The sequence below is a fragment of the Mobula birostris genome, chromosome 6 (assembly GCF_030028105.1).
Source record: "Mobula birostris isolate sMobBir1 chromosome 6, sMobBir1.hap1, whole genome shotgun sequence".
Classification (NCBI taxonomy): Eukaryota; Metazoa; Chordata; class Chondrichthyes; order Myliobatiformes; family Myliobatidae; genus Mobula; species Mobula birostris.
Window position 1 is genome coordinate 29,581,386 of NC_092375.1, and position 27,446 is coordinate 29,608,831.

Here is a 27,446-nt window from a genome sequence, read left to right on the forward strand (position 1 = left end):
TCTGTTATACAGCAGAGTTTTAGACAAGGTAGACAGAAAGTAGGATGGAAGGGAAGCAAGTAAAATATATGAGGCAGTTAATTCCAGAGGTGACAAATGCATGGATCAGGCCAAAGATAGATGATTCTGCAAAGAAGGAAAATTTATGTAAGCTTAAACAATATCTGTTACAAAAAATGAATATCCACTTACTCAAAGATAGCAATGGGTAGTTAGTCCCCCACTAATCTGAATTTCCCTTTTAATAACATGTACAGAAAGGAGTAGAAACAGGAGTAAACATCAAAGGTATAGGCCTCATTTTATAGCCTCTCAAATCTTCCCCACCATAATAAAGTCATAGAGTAATGCAGTATAGAAACAGGCCCTTTAGCCCAACTGGTTGAGGGCAAACACAGTATCTTCTCTGCTAATCCCAGTTGCCCGTATTCAGGCAATACCCATCCAAGCTACTACCCCCCCCCCCCCCACCCTGCCACCTTCATGTACCTGTCCAACTTCCTTTTAAATGCTGCAACTTAGTCATAGTCATACTTTATTAATCCCGGGGGAAATTGGTTTCTGTATCCAGTGTGACCACTTCCTCTGGCAGCTCATTCCAGGTACTCTCTACCCTCTGTGTAAAGAAGTTACCCTTTCCCATTCAATATGATCATAGCTGACATGTCCCACCTCATGGGATCATTGGAATCAGTGCCATCAGTCCCATGGGATCAGTGGAACCTTGGCGGTTTGGATAAAAAAATTGGCTCCCAGGAAGAAAGCAGAGGGTAGCAGTGGAAGGAAAGTGTTCTGCCTGGAGGTCGATGACCAGTGGAGTGCCACAAGGATCTGTCCTGGGACCCCTGCTCTTTATGATTTTATAAATGACCTGGATGAAGAGGTGGAAAGATGGGTGAGTAAGTTTGCGTATCACGTGAAGATTGGAGGAGTTGTGGATGGAGCTGTAGGTTGTCAAAGGTTACAAGAGGATATAGACAGGATGCAGAGTTGGGCAGAAAAGTGGCAGATGGAGTTCAATCTGGATAAGTGTGAGGTGATGCATTTTGGAAGGACAAACCAGGAGGCTGAGTACAGGGTTAATGGTTGGTTACTTAAGACTGTGGATAAACAGCGGGACCTTGGGGTTCAAATCCATACATCCCTCAAGGTCGCTGCACAGGTTGATAGAATAGTTAAGAAGGCCTATGGGATTCCTGGCTTCATTAATAGGGCATTGGGTTCAAGAGTAGAGAGGTCATGTTGCAATTCTACAAATCTCTGGTGAGACCACACTTATGAGTATTGTGTTCAGTTCTGGTCACCTCATTATAGGAAGGATGTGGAAGCTATGGAGAGGGTGCAGAGGAGATTTACCAGGATGTTGCCTGGATTGGAAAACAAGTCTTATGAGGCAAGGTTAGCAGAGCTGGGACTTTTCTCTTTGGAGTGTAGAAGGATGAGAGGGGACTTGATAGATGTCTACAAGATTATGAGGGGCACAGATAGGGTGGATAGCCAGTACCTGTTTCCCAGGGCATGAATAGCAAATGCCAGAGGGCATATGTACAAAGTTAAGGGAGGGAAGTTTAGGAGAGATATCAGGGGTAAGTTTTTCTTACACAGAGGGTTGTGGGTGCCTGGAATGACTTCCCAGGGATGGTGGTGGAGACTAAAACATTAGGGGTATTTTAGAGCCTCTTGGACAGCCACATGGATGAAAGAAAAATAGAGTGTTACGGGGTAGTGTGAGTTTAGTACTTTTTTTTAAGGAATATATGGGTCGGCACAACATTGAGGGCCGAAGGGTCTGTAGTGTGTTGTAGTATTCTAGTGTCTAGTGTCTATAATCTCCTCCTCTGTGCCAGAGCACTCTATTCCCCTATCTTTCAAAAAAATTTATTCACCTCCTCTTTAAATACATCCAAATATCAAACAACCCTCAGGGGTGGAGAATTTCAGACAGAGAATTCCCCTGGTTGTAGAATAAACATTACAGACAGTGAAAACATTACCACAAATATGCCACTTTCCCAGATGAATGAAATAATATTCTATTTATACTGATCCATAGCAGACACCACTCTGGTTCCATTCTAGATCTGGAGAAGGTATTCTAATTGCAATAAGAATTTATTTATTTTTTTTTACCTGGGAGGTAAAACCAGAACAAAACCTTACACTGGCCCAGCTAAACCCTTTTATATATTTGTGGACAAGGACATGGAAGATTGCCCAGTCTGCTCCTATCTACATAATTAATGTTCCACCAGTAGACCTAATTCAGTCTTGGAAGGATACAGCTAAAGGACGCTCTGGAGACACTGACTCACCAATAATAAGCAAGGTGCTTGGCTCCAACCAGAATGATTTGGCTCCATACATATTACAACCTTAGCAGATGCAGGAGCTAATAGCTGAAGAAAATTAAATGTAGACACTTACGACATCATAGCAGCATTAAATATGACACAAAGTGATCCAACGGAAGTGAGGTGAGACAGAATAAGGAGAGATTTTCACCTGGATAGAAATGGTTATTGGCATTATCATGTACCTGGGGGTATCATTGTAGACTGAAGTTCTCACTTTACCTACCTTTAATAATTTCATCAATTTTCTCCTCTTGCTGAGGCCAGTTGGAGATTAGTCTAGAAACAGCTCATGCTGTTGTGCAGCAAAATTTGCACCACACTCAAATTTTGATTTAAACCTGATATCTATACCACAGAATTTCCAGGAAATGATTGCCTCAACACTAGAGGTCCAATTGGCTTTATCTCTTTGACCACAGCACCCTTAATAAGTCATCCAGTTGGATTCTTACTAATCGGAAATGATTGGACCAGAAATATCAACACAGCAACAATGTAGTTCCTGAGAGCACAAAACATCCTACCTTGTCAAGGAAAAAAGCTGAAGCCTATTTATAATGGTCTTCAATGGGGAGAGCACTGGTCTTTTCCAGGATTGGCGGAAAACAATCTTAATTAGACTGTTTGGAATTGTCTGGGTGGAGACAGAATGCTCCGCAACAAATGGATTAATTCCCAATTTCACAATACCTCTGCATTGTCACTACACATCAGATCAGAAGTGTTCAACAAGAGCCATCATTCAACTTGACAAATGCAGACTTACATGGCTGGCCACTGCAGGGGACTGAGGAGACTGTCTGTTAAGCTAAACTCCCATTCAACAACATTCACTGCCTTGTCACAGAACACACTTCACATTTTATGACTGAAATCCAACTTAAAATTAAAACACTAACCCATTGCTTCAGCTTTAAAAAGTATACCAGAATTATTTGAACATTGTGATTATTGGTGATATTATATCTAAATCCTCTTCTCTTTTCTAGTCATCTCTTGGAATTGAACTGCTCCAGAATGAGCAAAGACTTTCAGTACAAGTAATTAAGTTAACAACTACAGAGGATAGAACATTGAGCACAACAGGAAATAACAGCATTTATTATCATTCCTCAATTCCCCTTAAATGGCTTACCTGCATTGGCCATTAGGGAGAGCTGCTAAGAGTTAACCCAGTATGGATGATTAATTTCCTTCCTTAAAATTTACCTCTTATAGATTTCAAGGCAATCCAATAGTTTCACATTACCACCAACCTTCTTTCAAAAACAAAAATCCAAACATACTTTTGCATTTAAAATTTTGCAGTTTTTGTGGTGGTATTTAGATTCATTTATTTGGATCGATCGTGCCATAACTTAACCACCTTTCCACCATGTGTACAATCAAATCAATGCTATGTATTTATTTCCCAGATATTGTTTATCATCTAGAAACTATACAGCATGCATATCCAGTGAATTTCACAGAACTGCTTCAGCAGGGATGACTAAATCTGGAATATTTGCTCCCAGATTAAAACAAAATACTTGAAAGAGCAGATCTGAAGCCTACAGGGATTCTGCTCTATTTTATGTCCTTTCCAATTTGGTTTTACTTGATTCACCAAATAATACAAGAAACAATTAAGTATGGAGATACCAAAGAACAAAGCATAGCAATCTGAGTATCCAAGCAGCAGAATGGAAATGCCTTTAAGCTAGTCTATTCACACCATGTAAAGATTGATGCAGTGAGTTCTATTGCAGCAATCACTGGGGAAATCAAAATGAGAATTGCATCAAATAAGATGGAAAGGCATTGTTTACAAAAGTACATGTGAGAAATAGAGGGGAAGTGCAGGGGAAGGAGGCTACTTGGATTGTATTTTGAAAAAAAAATTGCCATAACTGAATGGACTCCTTCTGTGCAGTATTATTCCATGACTTTGTGACTCTATTCAATTTTAATTATAATATTGAAGCTAGCTTTAAAATAAAATTTGCAAATGCCGGTTTACAGGTTCATACTATAGATTGGGGACAGAAATCTAATTAAACTATGAGCTAAGAGCTAAGGGAGTTAATTAACTCAAGGCTAGTTATTCCAGCAGGGAAGCTTTGGGTCATAATTTATCAGCATTGATATGCAACTGAGCCAAGGTGAGCTAATTTGAGATTTATTTTATGCCAGTTTGTTTTGTTGTGTCTCTATCTGTTGACAGTTACTACTTTGGGATTTATTTTCTGTTTCTTTTAATCCTTACCTCTTATGCTGACACATCACTAATTCCCTTTCAAAATTTAGATTTTAAGAGCTCTCCATTTTAGCTCAGCTACACAGAGGGTTAATTCCTGAATGGTCAGGCTGATCAATGCTTAAACCACAAAGTTAATGGAGTGCTCCATTCCCAATCATCAAATGAAATCATTGTTGAGATTTCCTAAATGTGTTCACCTAACTTTCAAAGTACTGTTTGTACAAAGTAAATTTATTATTAAGGTATATATATGTCACCATATGTAACTCTGAGATTCATTTTGTTGCAGGCATACTCACTAAATCCAATAACCATAATAGAATCAATGAAAGACCGCACCAACAGGGCGGACAACCCTTGTGCAAAAGACAACAAACTGTGCAAATACAAAAAGAAAAGAAGAAATAAATAATCAATAAATATCAAGAACTAGAGATGAAAAGCCATGAAAGTGTGAACATAGTTTGTAGGAACAGTTCAGTGATGGGGCAAGAGATAAACAAGAGTAAACCCCGGTGGAAACTTAATATGCTTACTTCTGACGATAAGAATACTTTTGGGAGTGGTCAGCCTCTGAACAAGGAAGAATCCTTCTATGTTGAAATATACTGTTAGTGCCAGCAGAGTGGAGAAAACTCTGGCGCATAAGCAGCCAAGTATAATTTCATATATATGGGCAGAAACAAGCAAAATCAGCCCAACTTGCACCACACCAATTCTGCATAAGAATCTTCAACAAATTCAGAAGCAAGAGAAATGCCGTGAGAGCAAGTTAGTCTTAACTCGAAGGGAATCCCTAAGAAGGTCTTGTAATGGAAACTGCAAAGTCTTTCTATTTGACTAGATCTGTTTCCTTACATGACCTGTGCTAAGTTGTTGGGGTTAGATATAATAATTAGAGAGTATTCCTATTAGCATTAATTACTAACCCAATAGACAGGGGATGATGATAATCGGGCATATTAGGAAAGAGTATCAGGGAAAGAGTAAGGAAAGAGCAAATGCTGGTCAGTTCTTCTTTTTCCAGAGATGGTAGTTATCAGCTTGTGAGGTGCTGAGTCTCTGTAAAGCTATGGAACAGTAACAAAGCAAAAGTGGTTTGAGATCGGAGATCAAGTTCGAATGAAACATGTGTAAAATACCAGGGAATATAACATTCATCTTTATTTATCTCAGAGGTGTCAGAGAGGACTTTTCCAGTTTATTTTCCTGCGATTTCACTTTGATAGATTATTGGCTTTTTCTGGGAGGTTGCATGATGACTGGTCTCATTCTGATTTTTTAAGCATTGAGTTCTCAGACCACAATTAATAGACCACATGGCAGTTCCTAACCCACAATTTTCATGTATTTAGCGGCTGTGCACTATGGCGGAGAATGCAGTGGCAGTAAATGTCTTCCTAAATTATTGGGGCCCACCAGCAGGCTCATGGCTCACCTGCGTGGAGTTTCTCACTGCTAGTGCTTCATGTAAAAAGAAGACATTATTACTGGGCATAAGCAGTAAAGGGATCTTGCCAGAATTACCCACATCCTAAAAATAAAAAGAATCAAGTGCCCAAACTGATTCTGTCTTTTACTCACACAAAAAAAAACTAATAGTAATGGAATGCTTTGAGACTTATTACAATGCAATGCAAATCAAAGGATCTTCTTTTGGATTTTGCTTTAACCGAAAGTTCCAATTAACCACTGTCTTGATCAGCTGTAAACCAATGGGAAAATTGAAGACCCCTAATGTGATATACTCAGGAACACAAAAGAATCAGAGATCTGGTAAACTAATGTTCTCTATTGTACATAATGTCATATTTTCATTATAACTTGAAAGGATTCTAGCAGTATACTTCAGTTATAGAATCATAGAGTCTTACAGCACACAGAAAGGCCCTTTGGCCCATGTAGGCAGTGCTGGCCTAGTTTTCTGCTGAGTCCCATCTACCTGCATCCCAAACATAACCCTCCATATGTCTCTTTTTCCTGTGTGTATCTAAACTTCTCTTAAATGTTACATTGAAACTTACGTCCACTATTTTCGCTGGTAGCTTAGTCCACACTCTCATCACTCTCTGAGTGAAGAAGTTCTCCCTCAGATTTGCCTTGAATATTTCACCTTACACTTTAAACTTATACCTCTAGTTGTAGTCCCACCCAAATTAAGGGAAGGGGGCGGAAAGTCTGCATGTATACATCCTATCTACAGTATGCTCCTCACAACATGATATGTCTCTGTAAGATTTCCCTTCATTTTCCTATGCTTCAGTGAATAAAATCATAATATCACATACACAAGAAAATCTGCAGATGATGGAAAATCCAAAGTGACACACACAAAATGCTGGAGGAACTCAGCAGGTCAGGCAGCATCTATGGATAAGAGTAAACAGCTGATGCTTCCACCAAGACCCTTTATCAAGATCGTAAAAGAAAGGGATAAGTCCATACATGTACTCCTGCACTCAAAATCTACTGAATTTTCAAAGTGGTTTATTGCCTTCATATGTTGAGACATCACATTTTGCAGGAACATCTCAAGGGGATTCTAGAAGTGCATTAAATGCTATTTTGTAGGCAAATTTGCCACATTGATCAGAGAAGTGGAATCTCATGCAAAGCAACAATCTAATACCCATCCATAATCTACACCTCCAAGTGCTAGCATGGATTGGGATCAATATCCTTCAGATGAAGACGAGCGTAGATCTTATTGATCTGACAATATAAATTATCACATGCATCAAAATTCAATTGTTAGTTAAACAAATAAGAAGTTGTAATGCAAGCAGCTGGAAGAATCTACGTTCATCTCTTGCCATTTTTGTGGTCCTGCAGTTCCTCTGATGCTTTAAGACCTGCACAAAAATCTTCTCCATCCGTGAATTTAATGAAATTTATGCGCCTGCTAGTCCCTGCTAATTTTTGCACATATGTCACATGCAAACTCACATTAGTACCTTTCCACCTTTGTCGAATCTATTTCAGATTTGGTGTGAATGGAAGTGTGGCTGTGGGATGGGTGACAGATGTAATGCTAAGAGAAGGTCATGTTCAGTCTTGACGGTTGGTACGTATGCAAATACTTTACACCAGCTGCTTTTTTTCATTAAGATGTACATTTCTGAAATGTGCAAAGAAATATGGGAAACAGTAACATATTTTCTGGTACATTGTTAATTATGTCCTTCTTTATAATCTTCTAAGGATGTTCCAGGCAACAGATTATATTACAGATTGAAAAAAAATGATTTATTGAATCACTACTAAAGCAAAATATGAATAATACCAAATGCATTCCATGGAATATGTAGCCTGGTGTAGCACTGAACTAAGCAGACAACATTTCAATTTCAACTCTATGGTGTCATAAAGGTGAAGCACTGAGTTTTGCTTCCTCATAGCTCTGGGGACCTGGCCTGAGGAGTTTGAATATATGTCATCTGCCAGCTACTTTGGTGACCTCCCACATTGCAAAGACACACTGCTAGTGCAGTGGCTAAAGACTGGAAAAAATGGGGTTGAGGAGCATGTGGAGGAGAATAAGCTGCAGGACTACAAGTGGGTAGGAGCAGAAGGATGTTATTGCTGACATGGGAGTTGATATAGATCTGTTAAGCCAATTGATGTCTTACTCATACTTCCTGAGACCTCAGTTACTGTTTATTATGTGAGGATTTGCTTACGATTGATCTGGACTCCTATTTCCGGGAACCAAAATAATCTATCCAGGTTATTGTCCAATGAAATGATTATACAGGTAGGTATTGGCTGAAAATGGAATGGGCTGTGGCTGCCAGCTCCTATTATGTTTTGTCATTCCAAAACATAAATCTAATTGAAAGCGAAAGCACAGAGCCAGAGCCGGGGATAACTCATGTACCTTCTTAGTTTCACTTTTAGTGAAACACACGCATATGAAATGGTAATGCCATGACATATGCAATTCACTTAACTTTACAGTATATACAACTGGCTAGTGGCGTAGTGGCATCAGTGCCGGACTTCGGGACGAAAGGTCCCGAGATCGAATCCAGCCGCCTCCCCTCCATGCTTTCCATCCGATCTCTTTGGAGGTGATCTCATTGGAAACTCACCCGGCAGAAGGGAATGGCAAACCACTGCTGTAACTTGCCTCGTACGCGGTTCCCCACTACATCGGAGAGGCATGGAGGGAAATTGTCCGCTAACCGGAGAAACTCCGGATGCAACATACCTCTCCTTTCCATACAACCCATAACAAATTATTTAAACAAAGAATACATAATCAAAAAATATATTTAAAATATTACTCAAATATTACTGAAATATTAAATACACAGCAGGTGCGTATTTCCTCCCTGCTTAGCTATATAAGTTGAGATGAATATAAGCTGGAGTTTATATATATATATATATATATATATGTGTGTGTGTGTGTGTGTGTGTGTGTGTGTGTGTGTGTGTGTGTGTGTGTATATGTATATATTTATATATGTAATACAACTACTATATAGACATCCACAGCAGGCCTAAAGATTTAATTGCTGTGGAAGTTTTCTTACTCTTGAGGGATAATGTCATTCCTGACAAGGAAACAATCTCAGGTTCTGGGGGCTCCTCCATGGTGGTTGAAGCAGTTGACTCAGCACTGCAGGAAGTGGTTCTGAGAGCTCAGGACGCCTTTCTTCTGGAGCTGTTGGCATCCTGACCAGTGCTTGGCAAGTTTCACTGGATGATGTAGATCAAAATATGTGAGAACTGAGTTGAACGTCACGATTTCCTTTATCTTCTGAAACCCAACTCACACTGCTTTGTCCATTGCCATTTCTTCTCGATCTGCAGTATTGAGCTCAAGGGGTGGAGCACAGTAGTCAGGTTTGGCAGGTTTGGTAGCAAACTGTTACAGTAATTGACAAATCCTAAAAAGGATTCCAACTGTGATACTTCCTTTGACCTTGCGGCATCCACAACTGCTTGAATTTTTTGAATACACTGCATAAACCTTGTGGATTAATGGTGTGACCACAGTAAGTGATGCTTTGTTTTTAAAACAGTGAACTTTCCACTAAACCTTGGAATTAATTCCTTCAGCCTCCACGTGATCCAGCTCACTGGCTCCTTTATCACGGATAGTATAAGAAACCAGACTGGCTTTGCAAAACTTGGGTGTGACATATTCATTTAACAATATTTTACCCTTGTTATGTTTGAATTTTCCAATGCCATCCCTGGACAGTGCTGTGGCACCATCCAGAATATTTCTTAATTCACTTTTAGTTGACTCTACTGCAAGAGATGTGGCATGTAAGTGGTGGATGGATCTCCAATTAAGATGTAGTTATCTCAGCTTAACGCATGCCCACAATGCTGGTCCTTCAAATGTGGCTTGTTGGTTGCTGTATTTCACTGTTATGAATGTCATTCCCACAAGAGTTATCTTTACTCAAGTATAAATTCTTACTTGAATATCTGCAAACTTCAGTTTACTATCTTTGAAATGCCAATCCAATTCATTTTGAGGAATGACTGAAATAGCTCAGCCAGTGTCCAATTCCATTTTAATTAACTTTCTGTTCTCTTCAGGTGTAGGACATATTGTTTGTCTACTGTTAGTTTTCACATTGTAAATCTCAAGTCTACACAGTCCCATATCACTCTCATCATTACCAGAGTTTTCATCAATAACATGCAGATTAGTGTTCTTTTTGAAACTACAAATTCACTTTTCTCTTCCCTGTGTAGTCCATTTATTTGTGTCTGCCCAACATACTCTATAGGTGTCTACTTTGTTGCATTTTTTTGCAAGTTTTGCCTTTAAACATGCATTGGACTGGTGTATGTGAGCCCTTACTATGGTAACACAATTCGTTTGGCCAGGCCAGTTCCTGTTTAGCTGTTCCAATTTAGTTATACTTACTTTCATTCCTGATAGCAACTCAGTTGCATCTCTGTTTGCTGTTTCCATTGATACAGACGGCTATTTCAACTGGTCTTTTCAATGTGAATTGTGCTTCAGTTTGGAGTTGCTTTTGAATACCTCCTTGTAAAATTCCACAAAGTAAATGATCTCTAAGTGCATCATTAATACCATTATTGAACTGACAATGCTCAGACAATCTCTTCAATTCAGTCACATACTGAAATGGACTCCCTTTCCTTTTGATTCCACTTATGAAACCTAAAGCATACTGCGGTCAACAATGGTTCTAAATGTTTCTGCATTACTTTCACGATATCAACAAAACTGATTTCAGCTGATTTGGTTGGAGCAGTCAAATTTCTAAGCAGACTTTAAACCTAGTGCACTCAGCAAAACCTGTACTTGTTTCTCATTGGCTATTCCATTTGCTTCAAAAACTACTCAATTTTCTCCATTTACAATATCCAGTTATCTCTTGTGCAATTGAATGTGTCTATCCATTTCTGCTTTCTTTTCCTTATGATTATTATCACCCAGTGTTCACTGCTTATGACCCTGTGAATTTGTCTGTTTTCTGCTTTTCTTTTAACTCGGCCATTTCTTACTGTGCTTTCTTTAAAACACGAACGTCCTGCTGTGCTTCAACAGGTAGTTAGTTGTCTCCAGTTCATTTAAGACTTCCTCATTGCCACTACTATGTTTTGCCTCTCCAAAATGTAAAACTAATTGAAGCAAAAACAGTACCAGAGCCAGAGATAACTCATGAATGTTCTTAGTTTTACTTTTCGTGAGATGTGTGCATATGACATGGTAGTATCAGGATGAATGTAATTCACTTAATTTTACATATAACCCATAATGAATTGTTTAAGGAAAAAAAGAATGTTTAATCAAACAATATATTTACAATATTACTCACATATTATTGAAGTTGTTAGTTCAAAAACTTGTCAGGAATAGTCTAAAAATACTTTTATGCAGAAGAAAAAATTGGGCTCAGTTTTTCGATGTTTAACTCATAACTTGTTCTCAAGCTTTCATGAGAAGTACACATAAATCAATAACAGCTGCAGAAGTAAATCAATCTATGTCACACAGCAGCTTTAAATGTTATTAATCTGAAATGTGATTTTCTTAAAGTACATATTCTTACAGCAGTGTCTATAAATGAGTCCAAAATGATGGACTTTATCAATCAAGGATTAACAGAATCATAACACAACAAAAGGAGATTGTTTGGCCTATAAAACCTATGCGATTTCCAAGTCAATTCCCGTTAGTCCTAATCCCTTTCACTTTCCTCATCATCCTGCAATTTATTCAAGTATTTCATCTATTTTTTTGACGGTGGATATAGATTGTTTTTAAAAAAAATCCTTTATGCAGCGTGTTCCAGATCTTACTTAACCTCTGAGTACTGATGTTTTCCTCATTCTCTTGCATCTTTTGGGCAAATTTTTAACTCTGTGCTCTCCAACCTTGCAACTATCTAGTAATGAGGGCCAAATTCATTCCATTTACGCTAACTAAGCCACTTGTAATTCCATACATCTTTGTGAAACCTCCTCGCAATCTTCCTTTGTTTCAAGATCAACCCTAGTTTTCACCACAAGAACCATTCTGGTACATTTTTGTTTCACCCTCTGAAGGACCTTTATGTATTCCTTAAATTGTTGTGGGCAGAACTGAACAACTAAAGTTGCCTAAGTAATATTTTGCATAAGTTCAATATAAGTACCAGGGTTTTTGTGCATTAGATCTATATGCTCTCTCTATCTCTATGTTTTACTTCTTTCCCAATATCTTCAACCATTTCTAACCCTGCTGCACCTGATGATCCTGTGATCTCCATCTCAGGCCAATGTTAGACTATCTTTAAAGAGAATGAACCCTCACAAGGCTGAAGCTCCCGATGGAGTACGTGGTAGGGCTTTGAAAACCTGTGCTAGCCAACTAGCAGAAGTATTCAAGGACATTTTCAACCTCTCACTGCTATGGGCAGAAGTTCCCACTTGCTTCAAAAAGGCAACAATTATACCAGTGCCTCAGAAGAATAATGTGGGCTGCTTTAATGACTATCACCTCGTAGCACTCACATTGACAGTGATGAAATGCTTTGAGAGGTTGGTCGTGACTAGAATGAACTCCTGCCTCAGCAAGAACCTAGACCCATTGCAATTTGCCTATCGTCACAATAGGTCAACAGCAGACACAATCCACATGGCTTTAGACCACCTGGACAACACAAACACCTATGTCAGGATGCTGTTCATTGACTATAGCTCAGCATGTAATACCATCATTCCCACAATCCTGATTGAGAAGTTGCAGAACCTGGGCCTCTGTACCTCCCTCTGCAATTGTATCCTCGACTTCCTTACCAGGAGGCCAGAGTCTGTGCGGATTGGTGATAACATATCCTCCTCGCTGACGATCAACACTGGTGCACCTCAGGGGTATGTGCTTAGCCCACTGCTCTTCTTTCTATATACACATGACTGTGTGGCTAGGCATAGCTCAAATACCATCTATAAATTTGCTGATGATACAACCATTGTTGGTAGAATCTCAGGAGGTGACGCGAGGGTGTACAGGAGTGAGATATGCCAAATAGTAGAGTGGTGCTGCAGTAACAACCTGGCACTCAACGTCAGTAAGTTGAAAGAGTTGATTGTGGACTTCAGGAAGGGTAAGATGAAGGAACACATACCAATCTTCATAGAGGAATCAGAAGTGGAGGAGTGAGCAGCTTCAAGTTCCTGGATGTCAGGACCTCTGAGGATCTAACCTGGTCTCAACTCATCGATGTAGTTATAAAGAAGGCAAGATAGTGGCTATACTTTATTAGGAGCTTGAAGAGATTTGGCATGTCAACAAGTACACTCAAAAACTTCTATAGTTGTACAGTGGAGAGCATTCTGCCAGGCTGCATCATGACTGGTATGCAGGAGCTACTGCACAAGACCGAAAGAAGCTGCAGAAAGTTGTAAATCTACTCAGCTCCATCTTGAGCATTATTGTACAGAGTACTCAGGACATCTTTAGGGAGTGGTATCTGAGAAAGGCAACATCCATTATTAAGGATCTCCAGCATCCAGGGCATACCCTTTTCTCACGGTTACCATCAGGTAGGAGGCACAGAAGCCTGAAGGCACACACTCAGCGATTCAGGAACAGCTTCTTCCCCTCTGCCATCCGATTCCTAAATGGACATTGAATCTTTGAACACTACCTCACTTTTTTTTAAAGATACAGTATTTCTGTTTTGCACATTTTTAAATCTATTCAATATACGTAATTGATTTACTTGTTAATTTATTATTCTTATATTTTATTTTATTTATTATATATTTTTTCTCTCTGCTAGATTATGTATTGCATTGAACTGCTGCTGTTAAGTTAATAAATTCCACATCATGTGCCGGTGATAATAAACCTGATTCTGATTCTAACCTCCTGTTCATTCTCTCACCCTCCATTGATGACTATTCCTATTAACCATATAACCATATAACAATTACAGCACGGAAACATGCCATCTCCGCCCTTCTAGTCTGTGCTGAACTCTTACCCTATTCTATTCCCACCCACTGGCACTTAGCCCATAACACTCCATTCCTTTCCTGTCCATATATCTATCCAATTTAACTTTAAATGACAACATAGAACCTGCCTCACCCTCTTCTGCTGGAAGCTCATGCCACACGGCCACCACTCTCTCAGTAAATAAGTTCCTCTTCGTGTTACCCCTAAACTTATGTCCTCTAATACTCAACCCATGCCCTCTTGTTTGAATCTTCCCCACTCTAAATGGAAAAAGTCTAACCACGTCAACTCTATCAATCCCCCTCATAATTTTAAACACCTCTATCAAATCTCCCCTCAACCTTTTACGCTCCAAAGAATAAAGACCTAACTTGTTCAACCTTTCTCTGTAACTTAGGAGATGAAACCCAGGCAACATTTTAGTAAACCTCCTTTGTACTCTCTCAATTTTATTGACATCCTTCCTATAATTTGGTGACCAAAACTGTACACAATACTCCAGATTTGGCCTTACCAATGCCTTATACAAATTCAACATTACATCCCAACTCCTATACTCAATGCTCTGATTAATAAAGGCCAGCAAACCTAAAGCTTTCTTCACCACCCTATCCACATGAGATTCCATCTTCAGGAAACTATGCACCATTATTCCTAGATCCCTCTGTTCTAAAGCATTCTTTAATGCCCTACCATTTACCATGTATGTCCTATTTTAATTAGTTCTACCAAAATGTAGCACCTCAAAATCATTGAACCGATGATTTTCTGTTCTGCCCTGAATCTGGCTTTTGCCTCTCTCATTTTCAGACTACTGTTTACAAATACTTCCAACCACTTTTCCTAGCATTTCTTTATTTAAATCTGTGTCCATTTTTTTCAGGTAACTACATGAAAGCTGGGAGATTTTTTTCATTTCAGCAGTTCTATGGATGAAAATCATTAATATCTTAGATCCTTGCTAAATTGAAGCATCTAACAGAAAAAATAAGAGTCACAATATAATTACTTCATGTCACTTAATTATTATTAAAAGGACCATGTATATTATGAGCAGGAGTTGACTATCTGGTCCTTTGTGTCTGCTCCACTAGTCATCAAGATCATGGTCCATCTTCGACCACATCTCCACTTTTCCTGCACTATTTCCTTGTTTCTTCTTTCCCTCAATATCCAACAATCTATCAATCTCTCTTTTGAGTAATCTCAAAAAAATGAGCCTCACTGCTCTTCAGAGACTCCAAAGATCCATTGTTATTTCAGTTAAGAAATTTCTCCTCACTTCAATCCTAAATGACCTTCTCCTTTTTTCTGAGATGGTGATTTCTTGTTCTAGACCCCTCAATGAGATGAACCTTCCTTCCTATGTCTACCCTATGAAGCTCTGTAAGAATTCTGTGAAGTTTCAAAGGGCACACTAAACTTGGAGAATACAGAACTTAAGGGTCTCGGCCTGAAACGTCGACTGTACCTCTTCCTAGAGATGCTGCCTGGCCTGCTGCGTTGATGTGTGTTGCTTGAATTTCCAGGATCTGCAGAATTCTTGTTGTTTCCGTTTATGTCTGTTAAATTTTGTCACTCAACTTCTCCTACACCTCACACCCATGTTTCACTCAGTCCACTGTGTTCAGTCCAGTGCCCTTCATTGTTTAAATTCCATTAACCTTGCTTTCTGCATTTAAGAAACTCTTTGATGGGCACATGGGTGATAGAAAAATGGAGGGTTATGTGGGACAGACAGGTTGGATTAGGTTAAAAGTTCGGCACAACATTGTGAACCAAAAGGCCTGTAATGTGCTGTAATGTTCTATGTCGCGTGCCTCACGTTACCATCCTTTTCCCCTAAAGAGATTAACTTTATCTGTCACATTTACATTGAAACATATAGTGAAATGTGTGATTTGCTTCAAATGAAATCAAAAAAGATTGTGCTGGGCAAACTGCAAGTATCACCATGCTTATAGAGCCAATGTAACATGCCCACAGCACACTAACCTTAAGCATACAGTACCTCTGTGGAACGTGGGAGGAAACCAGAGGACCCAGAGATAACCCATACAAACTGCTTACAGAGAATCAAACCCCAATCAGTGATCACTGGCACAGTAAAGCATTTGTCCTTATCCTTTATCCCTCTCACTTTGCCTGCTTTTTTTTTATCCAGATCAGCCTCATGTCTTTAGATCCTCACAATCATCCCCTGCCTCTTTCTCCTACTCAAACAGTGTTAGTCTTGCTCGTGCCCAGTCTTCTCCCTTCACTCCCCTGTGGTTCTCACCGTTATTTAACTCGTTAAATCAATTCATCCTTGCCTTTGCAAAATGGGGTTAGAAATAATTAAGTATTTAAGCTACAATTATATATCTAATGACCCAGAAAGTGTCCCCATAAGAACATTAGAAATAGGAGCAGAAGTAGGCCATCTGGCCCATCGAGCCTTCTCTGATATTCAATAAGATCATGGCTGATCTGGCCATGGATTCAGCTCCATCTACCTGCCTTTCCCCCATAACCCTTCATTCCCCTGCTATGCAAAAATTTATTGAACTGTGTCTTAGATGTATTTAATAAGGTGATCTAGACAGAGGATTCCATGGATTCACAGTTCTCTGGGAAAAGCAGTTTCTCTTCATCTCCATTATGTCTCCTAGTTCTAGTCTCACTTACCAGTGGAAACAACTTTCCCGCCTCTATCTTGTCTATGCTTTTTCATAATTTTACATGTTTCTATAAGATCACCACTCATTCTTCTGAATTCCACGAAGTATAGTCCCAAGCGAATCAATCTTTCCTCATAGGCTAACCTGCTCATCTGGTAAACCTCCTCTATCTTCATTCTGAATGGTAGATGCACAGGTTTTCATGTTGCATCTGAAGAATTGACACAGTCTGAAGTTATGCCATATATTATAAACAATTTTAATTTGTTTTGGCATGACATTAATGTTTTTCAAATTTTGGTTTGATTATCCAAATAATACAATCTTCGGGTGTGGCGCATGGCCAAGTGGTTAAGGCATCGGTCCAGTGATCTGAAGGTCGCTAGTTCGAGCCTCAGTGTTGTGTCCTTGAGCAAGGCACTTAACCACACATTCAAGACGACACTGGTGCTAAACTGTATCGGTCCTAGTGCCCTTCCCTTGGACCACATCGGTGGTGTGGAGAGGGGAGACTTGCAGCATGGGCAACTGCCAGTCTTCCATACAACCTTGCCCAGGCCTCAGTCATCATCGAAAATCATGGACGGTCAAAGACAATCTTCGGAAAACTTATTGATGAGACAAAAAAGATGTTGCAGTTATTTTACATTAGATTGAAATTAGCAGCGAACATAGTGAGCCCTTTGGCTGTTTTCCCTCACACTCTTCTAAAGTTACCCATTTTGAGTGTATAGTTAACATAGCTCCCTTCAGCGTGAAGCTATTGTTCTCTGTGTGATCTTTTACAGTGAATAAAGACAGGCAGCTTTAACGGTAGGAACAGTAGTGCAAGCCAACCTTATCCTCAGCCATATTTTCAGCAGCTTCAATAAGTGACTGTCCGCAGTCATCCTGGTAACAAGAACTTACTTATTTCAAATCATTTCTGGTTGTTAAATGATCTTAAATTTGATCACTTTGAGAATTATTTGGAGATGTGATTACTTAGAAGCATAATTGTCCAAACAATTTGACGCCATTGAGATAAAGGTATCAAGATTGATGTCAAAAAGCTTTATTTAAAAAACTAGTTTTTAAGAAGCATTTTAAGAAGGTAAGAAATCTCCAGAAAATGGATCCTCGAGGATCAATTGAGGCCATCAATAATTGGAGCAGCTGAGGCTAACGTGGGAGGATGTTTTTCTTGAAAAGCTGTGGAGATAGGAAGCAGTGAGGTTGTATGTTGTGAATGAGAATTTGAAAAATGAGCAGTTGATTCATCCCAATCCCACAACTGGATCATTATGAAGGACACATGGAAGGATATGCATGAAATATGAATTACTCTAGGGCTTTCAGTGTTTATTATTAGGTAAAATTGGCTTTACATTACACTTTTGCTAATTTTGTACTTCCAATCCCAAGTCTCAAATGTGTTTTCTAGCTGTTTTCTCCTTTCAGCAGCGGAAATGTTGGGAAATTATACATTAAATAGCTTTAACTCTGGTGAATTATCTCTTGTTAACACTATTGTTCTTCAGAAAAACTGTGGCAAACACATCTCTTTTCTCTTAGCTTATATATAAACAGAAGTTGTTTGCATGTAAACTGAAGAATAAAGAACATGCCTGCAGCACATTTCATTATCATTTTAAGGAGCAGAATGTCACTATTGCATTTCTTATTTGCATCTCCTTCAATCCAATATTGGACTCCAAAAGTGATAATTGGTACTTAAAACTTGTCAACAACATAATGCACACCCTTTAGGAGACCGAGCTTTTGTATCCTTGTGCCTGCTTTGCCATTCAATAAGACTATTACTTTCCTCTAAACAACACACATAAAATGCTGGAGGAACAGTCAATCAAAGTTTACTTTCCTGTACTACAGTTTATTGTGTAAAGTTTACTGTTTACTGTTTATCTATGCTGTTCTCTACATGCACATTCAGTTATATTTTATTTACTTATTTAAGGTAATATTTTGCTTTATGTGTTGTATGTGATACATGTTTTGTGGATGCACTGTGGTCTGGAGAAACGTTGTTTCATTTGTTTATATATATATATATAGTCATAGTCATAGTCATACTTTATTGATCCCGGGGGAAATTGGTTTTTGTTACAGTTGCACCATAAATAATAAATAGTAATAGAACCATAAATAGTTAAATAGTAATATGTAAATTATGCCAGTAAATTATGAGATAAGTCCAGGACCAGCCTATCGGCACAGGGTGCCTAACCCTCCAAGGGAGGAGTTGTAAAGTTTGATGGCCACAGGCAGGAATGACTTCCTATGACGCTCTGTGCTGCATCTTGGAGGAATGAGTCTCTGGCTGAATGTACTCCTGTGCCCACCCAGTACACTATGTAGTGGATGGGAGACATTGTCCAAGATGGCATGCAACTTACACAGCATCCTCTTTTCAGACACCACCGTGAGAGAGTCCAGTTCCATCCCCACAACATCACTGGCCTTACGAATAAGTTTGTTGATTCTGTTGGTGTCTGCTACCCTCAGCCTGCTGCCCCAGCACACGACAGCAAACATGATAGCACTGGCCACCACAGACTCATAGAACATCCTCAGCATCGTCTGGCAGATGTTAAAGGACATCAGTCTCCTCAGGAAATAGAGACGGCTCTGACCCTTCTTGTAGACAGCCTCAGTGTTCTTTGACCAGTCCAATTTATTGTCAATTTGTATCCCCAGGTATTTGTAATCTTTGTAATCCTCCAGCATGTCCACACTGACCCCCTGGAGGGAAACAGGAGTCACCGGTACCTTAGCTCTCCTCAGGTGTACCAGCAGTATATATATATATATACACACACACAGTCAGAGGACAATAAACTTGAACTTGAATTAATCCCTTATTTTCCCTTTCCCTTAAAACTTAAAACTCTACCATTCTCCCCAGGTATATTCCACAACTAAATCTCCAGAAACTTCCAAAGACTATTGGCCAAATATTGTTATTCTCATCTCAGCTCTTTTCATTTGAGATGATGACACCTTCTTCCAGACAGCCTAGCTAAGCGAGGCAACATCCCTGATAAATTCTGTCAAGTCCCATATGAATTTGTATGTTTCCATGGTCTCTTATTCCTCTAAACAGAAAATAGTATAAAACCAGTCTACATAGTGTCACTTTATAGGACAATTTCTTCATTGCAGTAATCAATTTGCTGAACCATCACTGCATTCCCAAGTATGAATGGCGGGAGGAGAAGATGGCGGCGTGACACGGCACGCGCAGACTCTCAATTGAAATGATATCGTATTTGTTACATAGGGGCTGTGCACAATTCTGATTTGATGGAGACAGATGTGAGAAGCACAGAGGAACATCTGGAGAAATTTCTGAAATGCCCGGTTTCGCTGCCACTGCTACTGTGTGATCAAGAATCTCCGGAGGGAAGGCTCCAAGTCCTCAGCTTTGCCTGCTGCTGGCAGCCGGGCCTGGGGTCGAAGCTCTCGGCAGAGATGGTGCTCGGTGCTCAGTGTCAGAGGGCTGGCCGGAGGCTCGATGTTTTCGGACGACTCAGAGTCAGACTGTGGTCGGGTGCTTCCAGGATGCTGCATCGGCAAGCTTGCAGCGCTGGAAGCTCATGGCAGGGAGAGTTTTCTTCCTTCTCCCATCTGCGTGAGATGTTGGGACTTTCGAGAGACTTTGAATGTTTTAACGTGTCCGAGGCCTGTTCTTCATCAAGTTACGGTATTGCCTGCACTGTTGTAACTGTATGTTATAATTATGTGGTTTTTGTCAATTTTTCAGTCTTGGTCTGTCTCGTGTTTCTGTGATATCACACCAGAGGAACATTGTGTCATTTCTTAATGCATGCATTACTAAATGACAATAAAAGAGGACTGTGTTTCCTCATAATCGAATAATCTAATCCTTCCTTAGTAAGGGGATTAAAATGGTCTATAATATCATCTACATGGTCTTAATATATAGGGCAGGTGGAGTTCATCAGCCTTGAATGGCAGCCCGCCTAGAAGGAAAACTCTGATTTTAAACTTCCGCTGCCTTGCATCCATCCCCACCCACGGGAAAGGTTTCGGGAGTAAACCCCAAGGAAGAAATCCAGAGCCGGGGTTCCTAAGGCAGTTTGATGTTGTTTACAACTTCACTCTGGCAACTTTTGCGACGACACTGGTGTCAAGTTGTATTGGCACTTGTCCTTCCCTTGGACTACATCAGTGACATGGAGAGGAAGAACCCACTGCACAAGCAACAGCCGGTTCTTCAAATCTTCCCACCCAGGCTTGCGCCCTGGGGAGGAGACAGTCCATCAGAGGCACAAACCCATGATCCCCTCGGTTCGACAGCTGCCTACTACTAGTTTTAATAAGACACTTTACTTTTATATTCAAATCTCTTTCAATAAGACTAGCATTCCATTTATCTTCCTGGGTACTTTTACCTCATAGCAGCTTTCAAAGATTCATATGCAAGTACTCTAGATCTAGCTGAACACCAACGTGCGGTGGAGAGTATACTGATCGGTTGCATCACGGCCTGGTGTGGAAACATCAATGCTCCTGAACAGAAAAGCCTACAAAAATTAGTGGATTTTTGGTAATTTACCCAGTCCATTAATCCCTCCCCACCATTGACCACATCTAGATGGAGCACTGTCACAGGAAAGTAGTATCCATCATCAAGGACCCCCACCATCCAGGCCAATCTCTCTTATTGCTACCGCCATCAGGAAGAAGTTACAGGAGCCTCAAGCCCCACATCAGAGGGTTCAGGAATAGTTATTATCCCTCAGCCATCAGGCTTTTGAACCAAAGTGGATAACTTCACTCTTTCCAACACTGAACTGCTGCCACAACTTTCAAGGACTCTTCATATCAAGTTTTCAATAATTATTACTTATTTATTTATTATTATTATTATTTGTTGCCTTTTACGCATTTGCTGTCTGTCTGTTTGTCGTGTGCGGGTTTTTATTGATTCTATTGTTCAGCCCCTGCAGCATCCCACTGATTATAAACTCTGATCTACAAAATTAGTTCTAATATAACATGCCTTAGTGTGATTATAGCAAATTCATAAAAAGTAACTTGCATTTCAAAAGGTAATCTATTTTACAGTAACAACTTGTAATAGAAATATTTCCCCCCTTTCGTCTTCTTACAAATCAAAGATTTTCACTCATGTAGCTGCGCATTGCTCTATTTTTGATCTTAGAGTGTCAATTTGATCCCATCATGGCAATGATAAAGTTCAGCATAAAGTTAAGAATATCATAAGACCATAAGTAGGAGATTGGTCAGTTAAAAATTGAGTTCATAGTCACATAATTGAAATGATCGCCTGGTTATAATTTGTTCCAGTAAAATACAGTGCTTGATTGCGTATGTCTGAATTGTACCCTTTAAGCTCTTTCAAACTGCAGACATGAACAACTGTCAATTCTTGAAGATTCTTCTAAGTTACTGAAGGTAACAAAAACTCTAATATTTTTAAAAAAATTAACCTGCAACTTTAGTTATATTAATCCTGGTTTTATTTCAATTTTATCAGAAGATGCATATTTTAATAATCATGGCAATGAGCTTCATTGCAATATCCAGTAACACAGTCATTAATACAGATTTATCCATCAAAGGAATTGCATTCTTTAAATTGAGTTTTACAATAGATATTTCATAATCTGTAATAAAATATCCCAAATGGTGCTGCAGTTATATGAATATATTACAAATTATTCATATATTTTTAAAATCTTGATAAAAGTTGGGGAACTTAGCTAATGGTTTGCACTGAAAACTAAAACCCAGTGCACAAAGGTAAAGCAAAGAGTGGAACTGGTGTCTTTTATTAATCTTTTGTGTCCCAAAATAGCCTTTATAAATTAGATTAGCATAGTGACACTGCATGACATAATCAAGTGATAAAATGGATTAACCAACCAACCAGGTCCTCTCCCTTACAACCTGCCAGAGGAGATCAAAATACTTACTGCTTGCCTTCATTTGTGATTGCCTCAGATCCAATGCCCCATCGTTGTTGATATTCGTACTTGGAGGCTGCATCCAGCAGCAGAGGACGAACAGCAACTTTGAGAGCAACCCCATAATGATAGCCAGTTCCAGGGCCAACAATTCCAAGTCCAAATATACAGTATTTGTATCCTTACACTCTGGGACACTCAGGAAGTACAAGGCAATGTTAGAGGTTTAGTGGCTGAATATCACAGCCCTCAAATGTATAGTTTTCTACTTTCATGCTTGACAATTATCTTCCCATATACCATCAGCAATGCTTGCTAAAGAAATGAAGATGGATTATTTCTATTGCTTACACGTGCTGGGCTTTGCTAGGGTGGGCACGGTTCTCCTCCTCCCATTGTTGTTTAACTGCCTATCATCATTCATAACTCGTGTTATGTTTTGTAACTTCAGAACATTAAACCAGTTCAAACGAAGGCACAGGAGTACAAACGCAGGTCTAACTTCGAGTTTACTTCAAGCGGGGTGTGCACGTATCACATGGTATCATGATGGCATGTGCAATTCATGTATTTATACATATAACCTGCAAGAATGCAAATTCATACAAACTATATATATATGTTGTTGCTTTCCTTTTTTGTGTAATTTATTTTTTATTGAAGTTCATCATCACAAACATTTCCATAAGATGTATTTCAGATATTGTACATATATATCATATAATCATATTTGCCACAAATCTCCACATAATATTTATCTGAGGTATACACCTATAGAAAAGAGAGGAAAGAAAGAACAAGCAAAAGGAGAAAACTATCTACAAGTAGGCAGTGATCTTTTTTTTAAAAACATATTCATTGATTTGTGAGAATAAAATCAGGCCTATGAGGTGTTATGTAGTTGAACCATTTTTCCCAGTATGAAACAAATTGTTCCAACTTATGATTAACAGATGCTGTTATCTTCTCCATTTTGTAAATATCCATTGTAATTTCCATCCATGCATTTAAAGTTGGGCTCTCCTGTGATAACCATTTTCTGGTGAGAGTCTTTTTACCAGCCACCAGCGGTATATTCATTAAATATTTATCTCTTTTCAACCATTCTTGAGGTACATACCCAAAATATATGGTCTTACTTTCTAAGGGTATTTCACATTTAAAAATGTCTTGTAGGTGTGACAAGAATACACATAGATTAAGATGTAGCTGGCCTGGGCTGGCACCAGTGGAATCAGCAGTTGGTCTGCCACCCGTCTTCAGGAGAGAGAGAGATAAGGAAAACAATGGAGCAGCATTTGCAGATATTAATGAAGGAAGGAGAGCTGTCAAGATCGGCTCCCCCTTTGAACCCTGAACTGTTTGAAGTGATGGACAGGCGATACCCCAGCAGGGGGATAAAAAGGGACAGGTTCGCTAAGGCAACACACACGACACTCGAGATAACGAGACCCTGGAAGCGGTGCGTCTCTCACAAGTCGGTGGGAAGTACCGGGCCATAGACGCACAGGGTGGAAAGGCATGATTGGCGGGAACCTGGTGTGTGTCCACCCTTGCCTGGGTGCTGGGTTCACCGCAGAGAAACGATCGTATCTGGAAACGGAGGGGTCACGGTCGGTGACCTCAGATGACATCACAAAGGACTCACCCGAAAGCTGACTGCGAAGGTCTGTGTGGAAGCCTTGAATATTCATTCGTTTTGCTCTCTCTCTCCTTCCCCCCACTGTCCATTGCCACGGCAGCGATTACTGCGAACTGAACTGAACTAAATTGAACTGAATTTTGCGTCACTTTGAAACTGCTCATTTACCCCTAGACAACGATAGAGCTTGATTGATCCTGTTATCTTAATTCTGTGTACATGTATGTTTATCATTGCTGAACTGTTGCATTCATTATCCTTTTGATTAGAGTACTGTGTTGCTTGTTTCTTTAATAAAACTTTCTTAGTTCTAGTAATCCAGACTCCAACTGAGCGATCCATTTCTGCTGGTTTGGCAACCCAATTACGGGGTACGTAACATAGGGCATTGTGTATCCAACTCCAATAGTCTTTGATAATGGGGCAATCCCAGAAAATATGATAATGGTTTGCATTTTGATTTCCACAATTTCTTCAGCAAACAGGGAGGTTACTATCAAAATGGGATTTCTGTGAGGGTGTAATAAAATATCTTATCAAGTTTTTCCATCCAAACTCCCTCCATTTCTGTGAACTGGTACAATTCCATTGATACCTTCATATTATTGACAATTATTCCTCAGTTATAATTATCCCTCCTTCCTTCTCCCATTTTGTTTTAATGTATGAAGTCGAATGTGTCTTAAGACTTGACAAACCCTTATACACACTTGAAATGATTCTACTACCGTTATCTGAATTATATGCTTTTCTAAATAGCTCTATCAAATATGTACTTGCCTTGGTTACATTTTTAACCCTCCTATTAACATACTGTTGCATCTGTAGATATGCATCAGGCGGCATTTTTGCCTTTTCCTTAGCACTTGTCTGTTTTTTTTTAATGATTCTGAGATGCTAGCTCGACGCTCAACCCAGCAGGGATGGAAATTCTGTAAGGATCCAGCCAGAATCGAACCCAGGACCATTCGCCTTGAAGTCCGGTGCTGATGGCCCTAAACCACCAGCCAGCACAATGTTATATAAGGTTTGCTTAGCTTTCTCTGTTCCACAGTACAGAATGCGTGCAATCCCGTGCTATAATTTTACCAGGTTACCATCTCACTCTTAAGTATGATTGGTGTTACTCCTGGTACGCTCTTCTGCACTCCTCTTTGGGTCAGACTTTATCCCCTGGCTTGATGATACTGTTACAATAAGGGATCTGACTGGCGAATAGGTACACACCATGATAGGATAGAGCTCTGTGGCTGCACCTCATGGATGACCAGATCTGAGCTGTCAGACCTGCTCTGGATCTGTCCCACTGATTAATATGTATCATGCTTGAAAGGAGCAGCAGATAGTGCTAACAAAACATGATGACCTTGACATGATGCTGACAGGCACTGGTAGTAAATGCAGAGTATATTCATTTGAAAATTCCACTGTCCATTGGTGTTCCTTAATTACTGCACTTTATTTTAAACAGGCTAATATCTCAGTTAAAAGAATAATGCAATATATTATTAATCTTACACCGTTATTTTTAACTCTTCCTTTGCCTGTAAATGATTTTCAAGGCATGTTTTACCATTTATGATTAGTCTTGGATTGTTTGAGGGAGATTCATATTCAATCATTCATCCCGGTTTGCTTGGAATAGAAGCATCACTTGTCACTGGTGGAGTACTTTGATTTGTAGGAACCATTGAACAGACAGCAAGACAAGATGACAATGTGCCCCAGTCTACTCTTCAATATCCACTAGTTTTCCTATTGATCCCTTATTCAATTTGAGAAGCATTCCCCACACCCCTGTCACAGAGACACAGACAGGCTGTCTATCCTGGATTTCACTCTTCGACTCCACTGAAGGTCTCTGGCTGCTTATCCAGACAATCATTGGTCCCACTCCTTCAAAGGCAGACGGGGGGAAAGAAAATCAACAATTTCTCCTCCTTGCTGTTTTGCGTAGGGAAGCTTAGGTCCTCAAAAGCATATTTGTTTATGCATTCTCATGCTAATGTTCACAATCTGTTCCATAATGCTTGCTTGCAGCCTTTTGAGGGGGAGCATTCAGCTGCTGTGTATTTCCCAAAGGCTCCATGACCAACGTAATGTTCTGTTTGTGTTACCTGACCCATGAGTTCTCACAAGGTAAGCCCTAATTAATAACTCACTCTATCAATAAACCTTTGTTAGTTGATGGCCAAGTAAAACCAATGCGCTCTAATTGGGTGGCTGGCAGCAACCTATTACTCATATCTGAATTTAAAATTATATTGTAAATTATTAATGAGTTGAAATAAAAGCATGGAAATATACCGAGTTCTCAAGCATACTTAATATCCTGAATTATTACCAGAAAACGCATTTTATTTCACTTATTTTCTGAAAAATAGTTGCTCAATGGCAGTGTGGATCTGAATTAGAAAACTGGGGTGACTAACTATCCCCGAATTTGTGACTGACAGTCAGTGGCTATTTGCACAGGGCTGATGCTGTCATCCCCGTTGTCCACTCTCCTCTCATATCAGATTCCTTCTTCTTCAGCCCTTTACCTTTTCCATCTATCACCCCCCAGCTTCTCATTTCATCCCCTTCCCTACCCACCTACCTTCCCCCTCACCTGGCTTCATGTCTCCCCTTCTGGTTTATACTCCTTCCCCTCCCCCTACCTTTGTATTCTGGCTTTTTCTCCTTTCCTTTCCAGCTGCTTAACAAGATAAAATCCAACAGCATTACAGCAGAGATACGGGTATGGATAGAGGAATGGCTGACAGGCGGGAGGCAGCGTGAGAGAATAAGGGGGGCTTTTTCTGGTTGGCTGCCCATGTCTAGTGTTGTTCCTCAGCGGTCAGTATTGGCACTGCCACTTTTCACATTGTTTGTCAACGATTTGTATAATGGAATTGCAGCAGGCCAGACAGCATCCATAAGAAGAAGCGCAGTCGACGTTTCGGGCCGAGACCCTTCGTCAGGACTAACTGAAAGAAGTCCTGACGAAGGGTCTCGGCCCGAAAGGTCGACTGTGCTTCTTCCTATGGATGCTGTCTGGCCTGCTGCATTCCACCAGCATTTTGTATGTGTTGCTTGAATGTCCAGCAACTGCAGATTTCCTCGTGTTTGCATGGATGATGGAATTGATGGTTTTGTGGCAATGAAGGTAGGTG

General features: G+C 39.8%; 1 protein-coding gene across 2 annotated transcripts in view; it reads right to left on the reverse strand.

Moving 5' to 3' along the window:
* Positions 1-27,446, reverse strand: part of LOC140198893 (ephrin type-A receptor 3-like) — a 289,537-nt gene that overhangs the window by 158,030 nt on the left and 104,061 nt on the right. The gene's annotated exons all lie outside the window — the stretch shown is intronic.